Here is a 19,088-nt window from a genome sequence, read left to right as displayed (position 1 = left end):
AAGTGGACTGGAGTGAGTAGGTGGCCTCAATAGAGAGGTCAGTCAGTTCAGTTCAGTTGCTCAGTCATGTCTGACTCTTTGCGACCCCATGGACTGCAGCAAGCCAGGCCTCCCTGTCCATCACCAACTCCTGGAGATTACTCAAACTCATGTCCATTGAGTTGGTGATGCCATCCAACCATCTCATCCTCTGTCATCCCCTTCTCCTCTTGCCTTCAATCTTTCCCAGAATCAGTGTCTTTTCAAGTGGCTGCTATAATAGGCTAGCATGAACCTCAAGCAATAGAAACTATTGCATAATATAAAGAAATATGTGGTCCAGAAAAACAGCACAGTGGATGAAGATGGCAAACTTTACTCTCAATTATTTTAGCAGTGTAACATGCTTGTGATTTATCTGAGAGAGGGGGAAAGGAATAGTATCTTCTGTGGAAGATCTTATCTAAAGATATGGTTTGAGTTCAATTCTATGCAGAGATTATAGTAAAAGAGAATATACTTGCCACACAATACTGGGTTCCAGGTTCAAAAATGATCACATAGCTGGATGAAAATAAAGGATTATCAAATGTGATGAAGGTGACATAATCAGAGATGACATCTAAAATTGACTAGGACTAGTAAAGAATAGTGACAATCTGAATAATAATATCATGTTAAGATATAATGATAATAACCAATAACAAAATTTCTGAACATATTATCGTCTGCACGCTATTAGACTGTAAGATTTTCACTTGTCTGGGAGAAGTCATCCACATCCTGAGTACATCATACCTTTGAAGAAGTGCAATCCTGGTGCTTGGCCAGCACATCACAAATCTTAGAAGCTGTTTGTAACTTGTACAAACTAAATGTTTTTCATCTACTGTCTTTTGAGAGTTGACACTTTGTGCACATGTGCTCAGTCATGTCCAACTGTTTACCACCCCACGGACTGTAGCCCACCAGGCTTCTCTGCCCATGGAATTTTCCAGGCAAGAATACTAGAATGGATTGCCATCTCTTCCTCCAGGGGATCTTCCTGACCCAGGGATAGAACCCATATCTCCTGCATTGGCACGAGGATTCTTTACCACTGAGCCACCTGGGAAGCAAATGATACTTAGATCTCTATACTTTTACGAGCCACTCTCTCCATATTAAAATGAGGCAATGGGAGAAAAAGAAAATTGCATGAGAGGTTTAAAAGATAATTTATTCACATTTAAACAGGCTAACTGTTCTAACCAGATTCTATTCACTTCTTCCCACATTACGTCTTTGAGAGAATATTCTAAGTGTCACTTCCATATCAATTTCTTGAGTTCCTTCTACATTCTTTCTCTCCTTTCCCCAGAATTTTTTTAAATTTATTTATTTATTATTCTGTAATTGCTTTACAGAATTTTGTTGTTTTCTGTCAAACCTCAACATGAATCAGCCACAGGTATACATATATCACTCTTTTGAAACTTCCCTCCCATCTCCTGCCCCATCCCACACCTCTAGATTGATACATAGCCCCTTTTGAGTTTCAGGAGACATACAGAAAATTCCCACTGGCTATCTCTTTTCCGTATGGTAATGTAAGTTTCCATCTTACTCTTTCCATACATCTCACCCCCTCCTCCCCTCTCCCGATGTCCATAAGTCTATTCTGTATGTCTGTTTCTCCACTGCTGCCCTGCGAGTAAATTCTTCAGTACCATTTTTCTAGATTCTGTATTTATATGTTAGAATATGATATTTATCTTTCTCTTTCTGACTCACTTCACTCTGTATAATAGGTTCTAGGTTCATCCACCTCCTCAGAACAGACTCAAATGCATTCCTTTTTATGGCTGAGTAATATTCCACTGTGTATATGTACCATAACTTCTTTATCCATTCATCTGTCAATGGACATCTAGGTTTCTTCCATGTTCTAGGTATTGTAAATAGTGCTGCAATGAACAACAGAATACATGTGCCTTTTTCAATTTTGATTTCCTCAGGGTATATGCCTAGGAGTTAGATTGCTTGGTCATATGGTGGTTTTATTCCTAGTTTTCTAAGGAATCTCCATGCCATCCTCCATAGTGGCTGTATCCATTTACATTCCCACCAAAAGTGCAAGAGTGTTCCCTTTTCTCCACACCCTCTCCAGCATTTATTGTTTGTAGAGTTTTTGATGATGGCCATTCTGACCAATGTGAGGTGATATCTCACTGCAGTTTTGATTTGCATTTCTCTAATAATGAGCAATGTTGAGCATCTTTTCATGTGTTAGTTACCTATCTGTATGTCTTCTTTGGAGAAATGTCTGTTTAGGTCTTTTTCCCACTTTTTGATTTGGCTGTTTGTTTTTCTGGCATTGAGTTGTATAAGCTGCTTGTATATTTTGGAAATTAATCCTGTGTCAGTTGTTTCATTTGCTCTTATTTTCTCCCATTCAGAGGATTGTCTTCTCACTTTGCTTATAGTTTCCTTTGCTGTGCAAAAGTTTTAAGTTTAATCAGGTCCCACTCATTTACTTTTGATTTTATTTTCATTACTTTAGGAGGTGAGTCATAGAGGATCTTGCTTTGATTTATGTCAGAGTGTTCTGCCTATGTTTTCCTCTAAGAGTTTTATAGTTTCTGGTCTTACATTTAGGTCTTTAATCCATTTTGAGTCTGTCTTCATGTATGGTGTTAGGAAGTGATCTAATTTCATTCTTTTACATGTAGCTGTCCAGTTTTCCCAGCATCACTTATTGAAGAGGCTGTCTTTGCCCCATTGTCTATTCTTACCTCCTTTGTCAAAAATAAGGTACCCATGGGTGCATGGCTTTATTTCTGGGCTTTCTATCTTGTTCCATTTGTCTATATTTCTGTTTTTGTGCCAGTACCATACTGTCTTGATGACTGTAGCTTTGTAGCATAATCTGAAGTCAGGAAGGTTGATTCCTCTAGCTCCATTCTTCTTTCTCAAGACTGCTTTGGCTATTTGTTGTCTTTTATGTTTCCATATGAATTGTGAAAATTTTTGTTCTAATTCTGTGAAAAATGCCATTGGTAATTTGACAGGGATTGCATTAAATCTGTAGATTGTGTTTGGTACATTTTCACAATATTGATTCTTCCTACCCAGGAACATGGAATAGCCCTCCATCTGTTTATGTTGTCTTTCTTTCATTAGTATCTTATAATTTTGTGTGTACGGTTCTTTAGTCTCCTTAGGTAAATTTATTCCTAGATATTTAATTCTTTTTGTTGCAATCGTGAATGGGATTGACTCCTTAATTTCTCTTTCTGAGTTTTCATTGTTAATATATAGAAATGCAAGTGATTTCTGTGTATTGATTTTGTATTCTGCAACTGTGCTAAATTCACTAATTAGCTCTAGAAATTTTCTGATACCATCCTTAGGGTTTTCCATGTGCAGTATCATGTTATCTGCCAACAATGAGAGCTTTACTTCTTTTCTGATCTGTATTCCTTTTATTGCATTTTCTTCTCTGATTGCTGTAGCTAGGACATCCAGAACTACATTGAATAATAGTGGTGAAAGTGGACCCCCTTGTCTTGTTTCTGATCTTAGGGGGAATCCTTTCCATTTTTCACCATTGAGAATAATGTTTGCTGTAGGCTTATCATATATGGCCCTTACTATGTTGAGGTAGGCTCCTTGTATGCCCATTTTTTGAAGAGTTTTAATCATAAATAGGTGCTGAATTTTGTCAAAGACTTTTTCTTCATCTATTGAAATCATCATATGGTTTTTATCTTTCAATTTGTTAATACAGTGTATCACATTGATTGATTTGTGTATATTGAAGAATCCTTGCATTCCTAGAATAAACCCAACTTGACCTTGGTGTATGAGATTTTTGATGTGCTGCTGAATTCTGTTTGCTAAAATCTTGTTGAGGAATTTTTCACATATGTTTTTCAGTAATATTGGCCTATAATTTTCTTTTCTTGTATTGTCTTTGTTGGTTTTGGTATCAGGGTGATGGTGGCCTCGTAGAATGAGTTTGGAAGTGTTCCTTCCTCTGCAATTTTTTGAGAGAGATTTAGAAGGATAGACATTAGCTCCTCTCTAAACGTTTGATAGAATTCTGTGAAGCCAACTTGTCCTGGGCTTTTGTTTTTTGGGGAGATTTTTGATCACAGCTTCTATTTCAGCTTCCCTGGTGGCTCAGATGGTAAAGTGTCTGCCTGCAATATGGAAGACCTGGGTTTGATCTCTGGGTCAGGAAGATCCTCTAGAGAAGTAAATAGCAACCCACTCCAGTACCCTTGCCTAGAAAATCCCATGGACGAAGGAGCCTGGTGTGCTACAGTCCATGGGGTCGCAAAGAGTCAGACACAACAGCGACTTCACTTTCCTTTTCAATTTCAGTGCTTGTAATTGGTTTGTTCATAATTTCTATTTCTACCTGGTTCAGTCTTGGAAGATTGAACTTTTCTAAGAATCTGTCCATTTCTTCCAGGTTATCCATTTTATTGCCATGTAGTTGTTCATAATAGTCTCTTATAATCCTTTGTATTTCTGCATTGTCTGTTGCAACCTCTACTTTTTCATTTCTGATTCTGTTAATTTGATTCTTCTTTCTTTCTTGATGAGTCTAGCTAAAGGCTTGTCAATTTTGTTTATCTTCTCAAAGAACTAGGTTTTAGTTTCATTAATCTTTACTATTGCTTCTTTCATTTCTTTTTCATTTGTTTCTGCTCAGATCTTTATGATCTATTTCCTTCTACTAATTTTTGGAATTTTTATTCTTCTTTTTCCAATTGTTTTAGACGTAAAGCTAGGTTGTCTATTTGATGTTTTTCTTGTTCCTTGAGGTAGGGTTGTATTGCTACAAAGTTCCCTCTTAGAACTGCTTTTGCTGCATCTCATAGGTTTTGAGTTGTTGTGTTTTCGTTGTCATTTGTTTCTAGAAATTTTTTTATTTCCCTTTGATTTCTTCAAAAAAAGATGCATTGTTATTTAGAGATGTATTGTTTAGTCTCCATGTGTTTGTTTCTTACAGGTTTTTTCTTTTTTTTAAAAAATCTTTTATGTTCTTTCTTTATTTTACTTTACAATACTGTATTGGTTTTGCCATACAGTGACATGAATCTGCCACATGTGTACATGAGTTCCCAATCCTGAACCCCCCCACCAACACCCTCCCCATATCATCTCTCTGGGTCATCCCAGTGCACCTGCTCCAAGCATCCTGTATCGAACCTAGACTGGCGATTCATTTCTTACATGATAGTATACATGTTTCAATGCCATTCTCCCAAATCATCCCACCCTCTCCCTCTCCCACAGGTTTTTTTCTTGTAATTGACATCTAGTTTCATAGCGTTGTGGTTGGAGAGGATGCCTGATACAATTTCAGTGTTCTTAGATTTACTGAGGTTTGATTTGTGACCCAAGATGTGGTCTACCCTGGACAACGTTCCATGTGAACTTGAGAAGAAGATGTATTCTTTTGCATTTGGATGGAATGTCCTGAAGATATCAATGAGATCCATCTCATCTAATGTGTCATTTAAGACTTGTGTTTCCTTATTAACTTTCTGTTTTGATGATCTGTCTATTGGTGTGAGTGGGGTGATAAAGTCTCCTACTATTATTGTGTTACTGTCAATTTCTCCTTTTATGTCTGTTAGTGTTTGTCTTGGGCTTCCCTGCTGGCTCAGACGGTAAAGCGGCTGCCCGCAATGCAGGAGACCCAGGTTCAATTCCTGGGTTGGGAAGATTCCCTGAAGAAGGAAATGGCGATCCACTCCAGCACTCTTGCCTGTAAAATCCTATGGACAGAGGAGCCTAATAGGTTACAGTCCATGGGGTCTCAAAGAGTCGACACGACTGAGCGACTTCACTTTCACTTTCAGTGTTTGTCTTATGTATTGAGGTGCTCCTATGTTGGGTGCATAGATATTTACAATTGTTATGTCTTCCTCTTGGATTGATCCCTTGATCATTATGTAGTGTCCTTCCTTATCTCTTGTAATCATCTTTACTTTAAGGTCTATTTTTTCAGACATGAGGATTGCTATTCCAGCTTTCTTTTGCTTCCCATTTGCGTGGAATGTATTTTTCCATCCTCTCGCTTTCAGCCTATATGCGTCTTTAGGTCTGAAGTGGGTTTCTTGTAGACAGCATATATATGAGTCTTGTTTTTGTGTCCATTCAGCCAGTCTGTGTCTTTTGGTCGGAGCATTTAGTCCCTTTACATTTAAAGTAATTATTGATATATACATTCCCATTGCCATGTTCTTACTTGTTTGGGATCTTTGTAGATCCTTTTGCTTCTCTTGTATTTCTTGACTATATAAGTCCTTTTAACATTTTTTGTAAAGCTGGTTTGTTGGTGCTGAATTTTCTTAACTTTTGCTTGTCTGAAAAGCTTTTCATTTCTCCATCAATTTTGAATGAGATCTTTGCTGGGTACTGTAATCTTGGTTGTTGATTTTTCCCTTTCAATACTTTAAATATATCCTGCCATTCCCTTCTGGCTCTCAGAGTTTATGCTGAAAGATCAGCTGTTAAATATATGGGGTTTCCTTTGTATGTTACTTGTTGCTTCTCCCTTGCTTCTTTTAATATTCTTTTTTGTGTTTAGTCTTTGTTAGTTTTATTAGTATGTGTCTTGGTATGTTTTTCCTTGTGTTTATCCTCTATGGGGCTCTTTGTGCCTCCTGGACTCGATAAATTATTTCCTTTTCCATGTTGTAGAAAATTTCAAGTATAATCTCTTCGAAAAAATTTTCATACCCTTTCTTTCTCTCATCTCTTTCTGGAACCCCTATAATTCAAATGTTGGTGTGTTTGATATTGTCCCAAAGGTCTCTGAGACTATCCTCAGTTCTTTTCATTTTTTACTTCAAAAATAAAGTTTGACACTGTTTCCTCATCTATTTCCCATGAAGTGATGGGACCAGATGCCATGATCTTCATTTTCTGAATGTTGAGCTTTAAGCCAACTTTTTCACATTCCTCTTTCATTTTCATCAAGAGGCTTTTTAGTTCCTCTTCACTTTCTGCCGTAAGGGTGGTGTCATCTGCATATCTGAGGTGATTGATATTTCTCCTGGCAATCTCTTGATTCCAGCTTGTGCTTCTTCCAGCCCAGCGTTTCTCATGATGTACTCTGCATATAAGTTAAATAAGCAGGGTAACAATATATAGCCTTGACGTATTCCTTTTCCTATTTGGAACTAGTCTGTTGTTCCATGTCCAGTTCTAACTGTTGCTTCCTGACCTGCATATAGTTTTCTCAAGAGGCAGGTCAGGTGGTCTGGCATTAAGTGAGATTAAAATAAATATACAAAAATGAGAGACCAAAGATGAACCCCAGACAAATGGCAGTTACAAAATCAGGCAAATAATAACTAAAATAATGGAATATATACATATACATATACACCCATGAGCAAAGTCAAAACAGTCCAACAAAAATAAAGTACAGTAGATTGACCTGGCAAACAAAGGATTTCAAAAATTATATTTACCAGTTAAAAACAAAACTAACTAAAGCACAAACTGGAAAACAAAACTAAAGCAAGGTGCCAAGTGAGGAATAAAGCAATGAAAACAAAACTAACAAACATGTTGAGAGGAAAGGAGAGAAGGAAAAGAAAGAATAGATATGCAAAGTTAAATAGAGGTAGATGAAGAAGATTTTTATACATTAAAGATTAACTGCAAGGGGAAAAGAACAGTAGGAAAGGCAAACAAAGGAATAAATGTAGAAAAAATACAATAGGTTTCAACAAATTAAAATTATAAAAAAAGAGAAAATAAAGAAAAAAAAGGGAAAAAAGAGGAAAGCTCTATAGAGCTGCAAAAGCTCAATGCAGAGGCAGAGGTTTATAGCAACAATAAAAAGTATGACTGAATATACACATATACACATACACCCATAAGTGAAGTCAAAACGGTCCAACAAAAATAAAGTACAACAGATTGACCTGGTGAACAAAGGAATCCAAAAAGTGTATCTACCAGAACAAAATTAACTAAAGCACAAACTGGAAAACAAAACTAAAGCAAGGTGCCAAATAGGGAATAAAGCAATGAAAACAAAACTAACAAATACGTTGAAAGGAAAGGAGAGAAAGAATAGATATGCAAAGTTAAATAGAGGTAGATAAAGAAGATTTATATACATTAAAGATTAACTGCCAGGGGAAAAGAACAGTAGGAAAAGCAAACAAAGGAATAAATGTATAGAAAATAATAATAGATTTTAAAAATTAAAATTAAAAAATAGAAAAGAAAAAAAAAAGGAAAACTCCACAGAACTGTAAAAGTTCAACATAGAGGCAGAGGTTTATAACAACAATAAAAATAATGTGACTGAGGAAAAAAAAAAACTCAAAAGCTTAATTAGGTTTCATAGTGTCAAAGAAATCAACAACTATAATAAAGAGGCGGAGGTAAAAAAAAAAATCCAAAAGATTGTACAGAACAAGTCAAAACATAAGAATAACAAATGTTTTCCTTGAGTCACTGCTGTCAGAGTCCTTTCCCTCACTGGGAGTCACAGTCCACCTCACCTCCCTAGGATGCCCTCCATCACTCTGCTGATCTCTGGACCTGCTATGGGGGCAGCTCAGATTCTAATCTGGTCCTCCTCCTATGTGTTCTTGCTTCCAATGTCCACAGCTATCAGAACTAGTGTGTTTCCTTTTGCGGGAGCTCTCAATGACTTTTATATATTCCATAGACACAGAGTCTGCCTAGTTGATCATGTGGATTTAATCTGTAGCTTGTACAGCTGGTTGGAAGGTTTTGGATCTTTTTCCTTAGCCATACTGCCCTGGGGTTTCAATTGTGGTTTTATTTCCACTTCTGCATGTGGGTCGTCCACTGGGGTTTGCTCCTGAGGCAGTCCTGGAGGACCTGGGCTTGCCCTGTGAGGGCCAGGTGTAGGTGGTGCAGATACTGGGGTCACAGGGATTCTGGCAGCACCAGGTACTCAGGGGAGTTGGCATCTAGGGCAGCAGGAAATACAGTGTTCTAGAAGGGTATGGCAACAAGTACTGGCCAATACACTCCACTATTCTTACCTGGACAACCCCCCTCCCTGACAGAGAAGCCTGGCAGGCCACAGTCTACAGGGTCACAGAGTCACACACTACCAAAGCAACCCTGCGTGCATAGATGCAAGACTTTTTTTTGCCTGTGGCAGCCCTGTCCTGGTGACAGTTGAGTGTGAAGGTAGCACAGCTGCTTGGCTTGAGGGGACCCTGGTGGCACCAAGCATGCAGGGACAGACTGCCTCTGCTGCAGGAGTTATGGCCCTTTCAGAGTCTTTTTTCTAGTCTTTTGTAGCTAATGATCAGAAGGCCTCTTTGGCCAGTCTTTCTCCATAGCTCCACCCATTCAGGCATTTAGAGGCCTCCCTTGCCTGGGGTCCTTCTCTGTTGTTTTGTGCAACAGGCACATAGAGGGGGCGCCTGGCTGGGGTCCTCTGTAGATCTGCGCATCAGGCACTTAAAGGGGCACCCTGGGTGGGGTCCTACTCTGTAGTTCAGTGCATCAGGCATTTGATGGGCTAGCCTCTGTACTGTTCATCTGCTGATGCTGACGTGTGGGGAGAAAGGCTATGGTGATGACTCCACCCCCCACGCATGACCCAGCAGTGTCACATCGCTTCCATGGCTGCCCAACTTTCCTCCGCAGGCATTTCCCACCACAATCTCCTCCCTCACCTGCTCTCAATCGGTCTCTCCGCAGTCAACAGCAGCCCTCAGCCTGGGATTGCTTCACAATCCCTAAAATTCAGTCCCCAGCCTCTGCGCCTTCCAGGACACCTGCATCCTGGTCCAGGGTATGTATGGCTGTGGCAAGGACTGTCTGATGCTCATTCCATTTAGACTGCCACAGATCAGTTGTTTCACTCTCAGCCTTAAGCATTTCTCCTGACTCAGACTATTGCCCCAATATGGGGATCAGAGCCCTGCTTCAGTTTCCACACCCACCAAGGGCAGTTCCAGTCCTACTAACACTCCTGATTTTCTCCCTACTTTCTTTGCCTTACAGAGTTTTGCATGGTTCTCTATATTCTTTACTGCTGGCCAGGTACTCCTGTCTGCTCTCAGCTGGTATTCTGCATGCACTTTTGTGTCTGAAGATGTATTCCTGATGTATATGTGGAGAGAGTTGTACTCCATGTCCACCTACTCCTAGCCATCTTATTCTCCCCTCCCCAGAACTTTAAATAGTATTTCTCGAGCATGTTACATAACAAACATGCTTTTAAGCATTGCAGATGCAATTATAAATCAGCCATAATTCCTGTCATTGTAAAACAACTTAGTGTGAGAAATGTATAAACAAAAGATTTTAATATAATTGTGCATTAATTCTAGGAGGACACATATTATCCACCCATCCACCCAGTAGGCATTCAGCACACATTTATTGAATTCCACCTATAGGCCAGGTGCTGGTCAGTCATTAAGAGTGAATAGGACAAATAGTGACCCAGCCTTCAAGTAGCTGAGAGTCTAACTAATTAGGATCTGCTCTAGTGGATGAGAGCGCCTCAGGTAGTCCACATAACAGAAATAACATATTAAATTTCTTTAGAAGCACGGCAAGCTTTACTCAACATGGGTAACAGATAGTACAAACCATGGAGCCATAGTAAATTATGAAATGTTTAAAGATGGGCAGTGGCTAAACAAATTATAACTAGAGGGGTAACTGAAGCACACCCACAGTGTTCTGTACTTTGGGAAGTCTACTAGGAGCTCTGTAAGCAAAAAACTTCATGAAAAAACAAAAGGGAAATGCTAGCTAAATAAAAATTTAATAGATTTATTTACTGCAGAATTTTCTGTCTTTAACATGAAGAAGCAGGTGTACATCCAAGAGAGATCTATAGCTTGCATAATTAATAGATCATTTGACTAGAGAGTACCTTTTTATAAAACATGATTCAAGGCTACCCTTCTGTGGAGCATACCTTTGAAAACGATGGGACAGAGCAAAAACCAGGCCAGGCCAGTATGGAGCTGTTGATAGAGATAATTAGGTTTGTTTGACTCATGCTGTGCAAGGCTCTTGGGCAGTACCGTGTGAACTCTCCTGACTAGATGAGTGTAGGAGGAGAAAAACAAAAGATTTCCTTGCTTTTATTTTTTTCTCTGAATTAAACTAGTTTACTTTCTAAAAATACATGTCCCTGAAGCAGTCAATATAAAGAGGTGTACAGGAAACCACATACCAGATATGAATGTGCCTTCATTTTAAATTTACCAGCTGTTAATATTTTCACATTTTGCCATAGTTAATATTTTATAGAGTTAATCATATCAGCAAGTATATATCCCAAGATCATCACCCAAACAAGAAACAATAAATTCTTCAGAGGGTGCAGAGAAAAGTGAATCCTTCTATACTGTTGATGAGAATGTAAACTGGTTAAACCACTATGGTGAAGAATATGGAGGTTCTTTAAAAATGAAAAGTAATGCTACCATATGATCCAGCAATCCCACTTCTGGGCATATATCTGGAGAAAACCATAATTCAAAAGGATACAGGCTTTTGAATTATGAAATATTATGAATTATGAAATAGTAAAGGATATACAATAGCCAGGATATGCAAGCAACCTTAATGTTCATCAACATAGGAATGGATAAAGAAGATGTGGTACATATACACAATATAATATTACTCAGCCATACAAAAGAATGAAGTAATACTATTTGCAGCAACATGTATGGACCCAGAGACTGTCATATTGAGTGAAGTAAGTCAGACAGACAAAGGCAAATACAATATTGCTTATATGTGGAATCTAAAAAAAGGGTACAAATGAACTGATCTACAAAACAGGGATAGAGTTACAGGTGTGAAAAACTAACTTATGGTTACCAGGGGTAAGGAGAGGAGGGATAAACTGGGAGGTTGGATTGACATATACACACTACTATATATAGTTAATTAATAAGGACCTACTATAACACCCCACTCCAGTACTCTTGCCTGGAAAATCCCATGGATGGAGGAGCCTGGTAGACTGTAGCCCATGGGGTCGCTAAGAGTCAGACATGACTGAGCGACTTCACTTTCACTTTTCACTTTGATGCACTGGAGAAGGAAATGGCAACCTACTCCAGTGTTCTTGCCTGGAGAATCCCAGGGACGGGGGAGCCTGGTGGGCTGCCGTCTATGGAGTTGCACAGAGTCAGACACGACTGAAGCGACTTAGCAGTAGCAGTAGCACTATAATATATAGCACAAGAAACTCTACTCAGTATTCTGTAAAGACTTATATGGGAAAAGAATCTAAAAAAAAAAAAAAAGTGAATATATATGTGTGAATGGTTGATTGACTTTGTCATACACTTGAAACTAATACAACATATGAATCAACTATACTCCAATAAACTTTAAAAAAATAAAATAAAATGAAAATAAGCAAACCTGAAGAACAATTTTAATATAAACAAAAATCAAGTTGCAGAATGTATTCTATAGTACCATATGTGAAGTTTCAACATCTTCAAAAATTATTAAACAATGTTTTGTGGATTCACAAATAATAAGCTAAACTACAGAAGCGTTCATGAAAATTATACATACTGAGTTTTAGATTGCAAATTTCTTTAGAAATAATGGGAGGGAGGTATTTTCCATTGTGTCTAAAATATTTAATTCCTCAATGAAAATATAAACAGTATATGAAAACTGTAAGAAATAATGCATATTTATAAAGGTGGGTGATGACTTTCTTAGGTCCATTTCCTGGGGAATAGAATTTGAGACTGTGATTTGTGGACATTCAAGAGGAACTTCTAAAAGAAAATGAGGAAAAAAGATTGGACAGAGGGAAACGTGACCGTAAGAGGGGTATGTACCATCTGCTCCTTCAGGGATGTCTGAAGCTGGGATGACTCTTCAGAGACTTCCCAAATTGAGGCCAGCACCTTGACTATCTATAAACTGCAAAAGTAGATAGGCTTTCAGCTGACCCTGAGAAGAGGTGAAAGTCTGGGCAAGACAGTTCACTTAGCCAAGAGCATGTCAGTTCACAGTGCTAGCCTTCAGCTGTGGGGGGAAGCAGGCCTTGCTTTGTTCTGTAAGACAAATCTGTTACTTATCAGCCACAGTTTCCACTACAATGCTGTGCTTTGTGTCATTTTATTATTGTCTCCTTGTATGTTTGAAATAATACTTCACACTTTTTCAAACTTCAGTATTTAAAAAAGAAACAGAAAAACAAACATCTAACCTCAAGTTAACAGAACTTCCCAAAGTATTCCCCCAACACACAGACACATACACACACCACAACATAAGCACTGGGTGTAACCAGGTTACATACTTACTATTTTGATATTTTTCTGTTTTTGGCAACTGGAGATTCTCTTCTCTCTCTCTCTCCCCATCTTTCATTGGTTTGGAATGCCTGGTTATATTATTTTTTAAAGTACAGTTTATTCAGCATATTTACCTTTATGTTATAGGAGAGCTTAGTTGGCCTTCATGCTGGAACATGGCTGTTTTCCTTAAAGTGTCAATTGTAAAGTGATTCTAAAAGAACAAAATCAAGATAATCCTATTATTGGAATATACCACTCTCCCTTAATCATCTAAATTTCCCTCCCTTCACCTCAGTACAAAAAGTTCAGTTTCATATAAAATTGTGTCTTTTTCTTTTGCCTTATTGTTTTTGGTCAGTACCATAAAGTCCACTAAGGTCTATACACTCACTAAATCAGGATCCACCAACTATGATTCAAGAGACAAATCAGAACCGTGCCTGTTTCTGTCACACAGCAATGATGCTCATTCATTTACGTATTGTCTGTGGTAGCCCTGCCCTGCAGTTGCAGAATTGATAGCTGTGACACAAACCATATGGCCCACCAAGCCTGAAATATGTACTATCTGGCTCTTAACAGAAAATGCCTGCCATCCCTGCTTTAAAAGCCTCAGCCATTTCTATATTTTGCTTTTAGAAAATTCATACAAGGTGAATACAGCAGTGGCCAGGGTTATCACATTTGGCCACTTGACCTTTCTATACTGTTTTTCAAACAGAAACTAAAAAAATGTATGAACACCTGTTGTAGGCAATGCTTTCTTGTATCTCTCCAAGAAAAATCTTAACTGCAAGAGGTCCCGGTGAAGAAACCATTTCTTATCCTAAAATATGTCTCAGCTATAAGGATAGAGTCAGGAGAAAACAGTGTCTGGATCTACTTTTGCAGCTTATAGATAATCACAAATTAATGACTTAGGAAATAAACAATAGTGGTTTATATTTGTACATATGCATACACACACACACACAAACATGTATATTCAGAGAGTCAATTCTGCAGTAGGTTGATAAGATGTCCAGTGTTCCCCAGGAGGAGAAAGGGTCTGGGGCTCTCAAGGAGAAAAGGACAAACATTCTTTGCTACATTGCTTTGTCTTAGTCAATATAACAATGTATCTTGCTCAAGGACATGTTTCTCCTTAACAAGAACCTTCTGACTAATCCTGTCATCTTAAAATGTATATTATAGGAGTGAGTCTGGTAAGATATTTATATTGTTCATTCTAATCTTGTTATCTTAAAATATAAATTACAAGAGTGGGTCTAGTAAGATCTTTACTACCTTGAGACATTTTTTGATTTACTATAATAACTAATTATAACAGTATATAAAAGTGAAAGTGAAATTGCTCAGTCATTTCCATCTCTTTACAACCCCATGGACTGTAACCTACCAGGCTCCTCTGTCCATGGGATTTTCCAAGCAAGAGTACTGGAGTGGTTTGCCATTTCCTTCTTCAGGGATCTTCCCAACCCAGGGATAAAACCCAGGTCTCCCGCAAAAACTATATAACTCCCTTGCTAACACTAGCAAGGGGGGCATTCTCTGTCCCCCTTCTGATGTCTATGCCAGAAGCTTTCTCTGTTCCTTTTCTTATGCTAATAAAACTCTGCTACACAAAAGCTCTTGAGTGATCAAGCCTGGTCCCTGGTCCCAAAGCTAAATCTTCTTCTTCGGAAATCACAAATCTGACATCATTCACCATAAGCTATCAGCTTGGGGGCTTGTCCAGGATCTTCAGGACAAGATAACAACACTCAGAGAGCTCTAGCCTCTCTGCTTTCTCAGGATGCACATTTTCTGCTTTACTTTATTAACTCTAAGGTGTGCTTGTGTCAATGAATGACACACCTGTGCGAAGCAAGTGATAAGCCCTGCTCCATGGTTTCCTGGTGCCTTGTTATGAGTGAAGGCAGCCCCCAAATGGGGAGCCTTTGGGGGGCGGTTATACCAACCTGTCAGTGCCAAGAGACACCCAAGACCCCTGCAAGGGGAGTGACCTGAAATGGGCAAAGTGTGTGGAATGAACTTTCCTTTCTCGGTCACCTTTTCCTGGTCTCTCTGGCCATTTCCTAACTGCGTAGGGAATTAGAACTACTAGCCTAATCTGTTGGATCATAGACTTTCAATGGACTTGTGATTCATTCTGTTACTATGTACTTTTACTTAGACCGCGTGTATGGAAGCACTTAGCCTTGCTAGACTAGGCAAGCCTTGCTAGAAAGTCACTAACAGCAAGTGTGGGAGTGATGTGGAGCTCTAGTTCCAGCAGCATGCCTGGGAGTGAGGCAGAACTTTAGCTCCAGGAACATCTCTCAGGCTAGAGGTCACTCTCTCGGCTACCTGCCTCAGGCTCCAGGGACCTGAAAGTGAGTCTTTGTCACAGCTGTGTCTCCTGTCTATGTGAACAGAAGCACTGCTGGCAACCATGAGGTTTTTGAGGACACAGACGGAGAACTGCAGGATCTGGTCAGATTGGAAATGCAATGGACTTCTTCCTTTGGTAGCGCTGGCTCTTAGCAGACCAGAGAAGGTTCTCTGATGGCGTCTGTCTCAACTCCTTAGGTATTTCTTTTGTGCAAGCTGTGGAAATGAACTGGAGGATTGGCCCTAGTAGCTTGAGGACAAAAGTCACTCTCCCCTCGCTGGCCAACCCTCCAGAACCTCTTTTGCTATCGCATATACTGCTGTGGTGTGGTGACACTCAGAAGGGACACCTTCGTGGTTGTTCATCCCTTTATGACTCACGCTTCTACTGCAGTCAGGACTGTAGCCAGGAATGTGCACAGGCACTAGGAATGCTTCCCCTAGTAGTCCTCGCTCGGTAGGCATTCCAAAAACCTACTCTGCTCCACCCCGAGTGGCATCAGAAGAAAAGGGCAAGTCAAACAAAAGTCTTAATGGTATGGAACTAAATCAACCTGGGATGCTATCAGGTCTACCCTTGGTGCATCTCCACCCCACCTCAGTGGTAGAACCAGGAGGGATGAGTAAGATGCCTGCATTGGTAAAGGACAGACTAAGTCTGATCAGGGAAAGCTTTGGTGGAGAAGTCTGTCTACAACCCCATCTAGAGCAGGGAAGGACGCTTCCAGTGGAAAAAAAGCCATGTCTGTGGATGCCCCTTCTTTCTCTCTTACAGATGAGAGCTAGCAGTTCCAAAATCACTCCTTTGAAATGTATTTAAAAAAAAAAAATGCTGGGACAAGTTTGATCCCCAGAGTTTCAAAAAGTCACTCCTGATTTTCTGTGATACTGAATGGCCGCAATAGCCTTTGGAAGATGGATAACACTGGCCTGTTAAAGGGTCTCTCAATTACAATGCTGTTTTACAATTAGAACAGTTCTGTAGAAAACAAGCAGAATGGATAGAAGTGCCTTATGTGTTGTTCTTTATCTCTGCAAGACATGCCAGACTTATGTCCTAAAAGTGCAGATTTGGGTGTGAAACCTTCAGCTGTCTCTGGTTCTCTTACTTTGCCCCTTTATCTGGGGCTCCCAACTGAACAGGCTGAGAGTTAGGCCACCCTTCCAGGAGGGGCTGCCTCAGTCTTGGTAGAAATTCAAATAGTACCAATTGTGGTTGAGACTATCAAAAGGATCCAAAAAGTACATAGAAGCCTTTTTGGGATTAACTTTACTTTATGACCTTAGTTGGAGAGATGTAATGCGTGTCTTGGGACAGACGCTGACTCCTGACTAGGAGTGCTTGAGTTTGGGGGGAAGATACCATTTTTGGAGATAAATGGCTTGAACTTGAGACAAGGGGAAAGAGGCAGTATGAAATAGCCCTCCTCCCTACTGGGAGCCAAGCAGTTCCTATGACAGAGCCACTTTGTCAGATGTATTCTTGAAGGACTCAAGCGAGCACATGCCAAGACTTAAAACTGCTAAGTTGACTGCATAGAACAGGGAGAGAAGGAAACTCCTGGTAAATTCCTAGATAGACTATGGGAGGCTCTCCACAAGTTTACTGATGTTGATCTTGAAAGTGCAGGAGGAGGAATGATCTTAAAAGATAGATTTCTCACTCAGTCAGCTCCAGATATCTGCCATAAGTTACAAAAACAGGAGGTTAGACCAAATCAGTCACAGCTGGTCCAGATGGTATATTATGGAAATGAATATAAGGAGGAAAATAGAAGAAAAGAAAACCTGGCAAAACACCGAAGCCCCAACAATGGCTGTTAGATCCGCTCTGAAACAGCCTGAGGAAAAGTGCCCAGAGGAACCCAGGTGAAAAAGGATGGACTTTTATTACTGCAGAAAAGAGGGGCATCTCAAGTGGGTTTGCCCTCAGGCATCTAAGCTGCCCCTGGCTCCAGGTCTGCAAAGGAACCTACTGGTAAAGAGACTGCCCTCTGAGGTGTAGGCCCCAGGAATCAGACTCTCAAGACAATCTGGACTGAAGGTGCCCAGGAATCCGCACACAAGCTCCCATCCTAATTACACCTGAGGAACCCCAGGTATTAATAACTGGGGGAGGAGGTGTCAATCAATCAATTTCTTCCGGACACTGGGGCAACTTTCTTTATGTTCACTGAAGCCCCTGGCCCGCTTTCTTCCCTGATCCATTACCATAATGGAACTCTCAGGATGAGCTAAACACTATTATTTCAGTCATCCTTTAGGCTGCATCTGGGACTCTGTGCTGTTTTCTCATGAGTTTCTGATCATGCCAGAGGCTCCCTGACCCCTTCTGGGGAGGGATATACTGAGAAAGGTCCAGGCCTCTGTTTTCTTGAATATGGAGCCTGCCTTTTCTCTCCCATTAATTGAACAAAACGTAAATCCTAAAGTGTGGTTTGATAGAAAAATTGTGGGTTGAGCACAAAATGCTGTTCCTATCTTTATCAAGCTCTTCACCTATTTTCGCATCAAAAGCAGGATCTATTAAAGCCTGAGGTGTTAAGGAAGAGTTAAAACCTATCATTGATTATTTACAGGAGCAGGTGCTATTAATTTCCTGTAACAATCCATACAACACTTCTATTTTGGGTGTAAAAAAACTCAAATAATAAATGGAGACTTGTTCAAGATATATGAATAATAAGTGCCTAATTCTTATACTTTATTGTCTGAAATTCCTAACAAGCCAAATATGACTTTAAGACAATTGAGAGGATGCTTGGGCATTACAAGCTATTGCCACATTTGGATTCCAGGTTATGGGGAACTTGCCCAGCCTTTATATAAACTTAAAACTGAGATTCAGTAACTGACAAGCTGGTTTGATCCCCAAAGACTCAAAAGGCTTTCAAGGCTCTTCACATTGCTCTCTTACAGGCTCCAACTTTGAGCTTGCCCACAGGATCAGTTTAGTTTGTTACTAAAAACAGGCTATGGCCACATTGCTTAAGGGTATTTGTTACTATTGTTTTGTTAATGCCTAAAGTTTATAAGTTTAGTAATGGGCAAAATTTTACTGTACTGACTTCTCATGATGTAGTTCAGAGTAACAATGGCTCCACCTTTAAAGCTGCTGTAAATCAAAGGGTGTCAAAAGCTCTAGAAATAGAATATCACACTGTTTCTGGAGACCTCCACCTTCAGAAAAAGTTGAAAAGGCTAATGACGTTATTAAAAGACATCCATGCAAGCTAACTCAGGAAACACAAAACAGTTCTATCCATAACTTTAATGAGGGCTTGATCTGCTCCCCCCCAAAAGGACTGTCTCTATGACAGACTGTTTCTGTGCACAGATATTGTCATAGATTCTGAAGCCTTAAAATTAACTATGTAACTCAGCTTTGAGATTTTCAACAGACATTATCAGGAGGTTAACTCCTGA

This window comes from Oryx dammah, unplaced genomic scaffold (assembly GCF_014754425.2).
Source record: "Oryx dammah isolate SB20612 unplaced genomic scaffold, SCBI_Odam_1.1 HiC_scaffold_6, whole genome shotgun sequence".
In the NCBI taxonomy this organism is placed as follows: Eukaryota; Metazoa; Chordata; class Mammalia; order Artiodactyla; family Bovidae; genus Oryx; species Oryx dammah.
Note: the sequence above shows the minus strand (reverse complement) of the source record.